At 42.2% G+C, this 2,687-nt stretch overlaps 1 pseudogene; it reads right to left on the bottom strand.

The window, feature by feature from the left end:
• Positions 1 to 1,314: 1,314 nt before the first annotated feature.
• Positions 1,315 to 2,173, bottom strand: LOC140522403 (peflin pseudogene; annotated as a pseudogene).
• Between the last annotated feature and the right edge of the window lie 514 nt (positions 2,174 to 2,687).

Genomic DNA, 2,687 nt, shown 5'->3' with positions numbered 1-2,687 from the left:
GGGTTCTTCCTGGTTTAGGTATCAGAACCATATTTGTATTATAAAAGGAATTTGGGAGGACTTCTTCTTCGACAATTTTCCTAAATAGTCTATGCAGTTTTGGAATTAGAATTCACTTGTAAATCCATCCAGCCCTGCAGAATTTTTTTCCAGGGAGATCATTAATAGGTTGTTCAATTTCTTTTTCTGAGATGGGGTTATTTAAGTACTCAACTTTCTCTTCTGTTAATCTGGGCAATTTACTTGTGTTTTTAAAAAATCATCCATCTCATTTAGATTGTCAGTCTTATGGACATACAATTGGGCAAAGTAATTTCTAATTATTATTTAATTTTCCCCTCATTGGAGGTTAGTTCACCCTTTTCATTTTTGATATTGGTAATTTGGTTTTCTTCTTTCTTTTTTTTAATCAAGTAGTCCAAAGGTTTATCAATTTTATTGGTTTGTCCATAAAACCAATTTTTATTTTTATTTATTAGTTCAATAGTTTTCTTAATTTCAATTGTATGAATCTCTCCTATGGTTTTCAGTATTTCTAATTAGGTATTTGCTTGGGAGTTTCAATTTGTTCTTTTTTGTTTTTTTTGAGGTAGGACACCTTTATTGAAGTTTGTGGATGTGCTGGACTTTTGGCTCCTACAATAAACAACAGAGATGCATTGGCAACAGTAGGCAACATGGGGTGGGCTGGAGAGTGCCTGCCTCCAGATACTTGAGTAGCAATGAGGACCAGGCAGCAGAGACTTCAGTTTGAAATGCCCTGCCATGGTCTCAGTTTCATCTTCAGAAAACCCAAATCTAGTATAAAATAACAAAACAATGAGGAGAATATATATGGGGTAAGGGATGAGCTCATGCTAATATAGGGCATCAGGAAGGGGCACACAACTTGCCTGGATACAAAAGCCTGAGCTGACCAAGTCACTTGAAATCTTGAGCCAAAAGGGCTGAGCCTCCTATCTTTCAGGCCTGGAGGTGAGCTCAATTGCCCACTGGTGAGGATACCCACAGCTGTACTGCCTAAGGGATCAGGTCCCCATCCTTCTCTGGGCCTAGACCCCAGGGCCTACAGAGGTGGTCATTCCTCCCATGTCAACAGCAAGGCAGGTTCTAAGACTCCTTTCTAGGAATGTTACTACTCAAGAAAAGAGAGATCTATTTTCTTTTGGGAGCAGTGGTGAAAGAAAGGAGAGGATAGAGAAGAAATCCCTTCACTGTTTCCAGTTTATGGGGGCAGAAGAAGGTTCTTCAAGGTCCCTGGATCTCCAAGGCTAGGCATCCCCTCCTAAGGAGAACTCATGCACTGTGTTGAAGTCACAACATCTGTGAGGTTATGATGATGAGAACCTCCTCAAAGCTGAGCCAGAAACTACTGTGCATGCTAGTGTCCTTCTCTCGGAAAGCCTCGGTCTGCACCTGCAACTGGGTGCACACCTGGATGAAGTGATCCAGCTGCATGGCAGGGTTGACAGAATGTGGGCATAACCGGGAGAGCAGAAGCTGGGTGAACTGAGGGCTCAGGTTGTAGCCCATCTGAGACAGAGCTTGCTGCAACTTATTGTAGCTAATGCAGCCTGAGTGGTCCCAGTCATATTGCTGGAAGAAGTTCTTCCACTGCTTGATAAAGGTCCACAAGGCAGAAATGCCAAAGAAGTTGATCTGACCTGTCTTGGTCTTGTCAAACATGTTTATCATCATGAGGCAGGTTTTATCATTGAATGCAGACCAATTGAAGTTGACCAAGACCTGCTTGAGTTCCTTCGCAGAGATGTAGCCATTGTGATCTGAATCCACTGTCTGGAACCAGGAGTAAGCTTTGGGGTCTACACCAGGAGGAATGCTGCCTGCTGATGGGCTTTGCCCAAAAGGTCCTCCCTGAGGGATGTTATAGGGATTTGTAGCAGGCTGGCCATTGGGACCTCCCAGGGCAGAACATCCATAGAGTCCTCCAGGAGCTGATGAGGGGATCCCCCCAGGGCTGGGATGTCCATAGGCTTCTGCAGCAGATGGTGGTCTGTAGGACCCTCCAAGAGCTGGACTTCCATAACTCCCACCAGGGGTAGCCCCCCTTCATACTGGGAATGTCCTGGGTAATAACTGCTGGGGCAAGGGGTGCTCCTGGGGCCTGTCCAGCAGCTCCTAGGTAGCCCTGCCCATACAGGTAGCTAGACATGGCATCTGTTCAATTTGTTCTTTATCAAGATGTTTCAGCTGCATGCCTAATTCATTGATCTCCTCTTTCTCTATTTTATTCACTTAGACATTCAAAAACTTCCCCTAAGAACTGCTTTTGAAGTATCCCATAAGATTTGGTATTATTTTCATTTTCATTATTTTCATTTTCTTGAATGAAGCTGTTGACTGTTTCTATAATTCCTTGTCTAACCCATTCATTTTTTACAATTGGATTATTTAGTTTCCAGTTAATTTTTGTTTTATATATTCATGACCTTTTGTTACATGTAATTTTTATTGCATCATGATCTGAGAAGGATGGCTTCACTATCTCTGTCTTTCTGAACTGAATTATGAGGTTGTAATGCTCTCATACATGGTCAATTTTGTTATATGTGCCATATACCCTGAGGAAAAGGTATATTCCTTTCTATCCCCATCCAAATTTCTCCAGAGATCTATCATATTTACCTTACCCAGAGTTTTATTCATCTCCTTAACATAGAACTCAG

The sequence above is a fragment of the Notamacropus eugenii genome, chromosome 1 (assembly GCF_028372415.1).
Source record: "Notamacropus eugenii isolate mMacEug1 chromosome 1, mMacEug1.pri_v2, whole genome shotgun sequence".
NCBI lineage: Eukaryota > Metazoa > Chordata > Mammalia > Diprotodontia > Macropodidae > Notamacropus > Notamacropus eugenii.
This window is presented reverse-complemented; position numbering and strand designations above follow the sequence as displayed.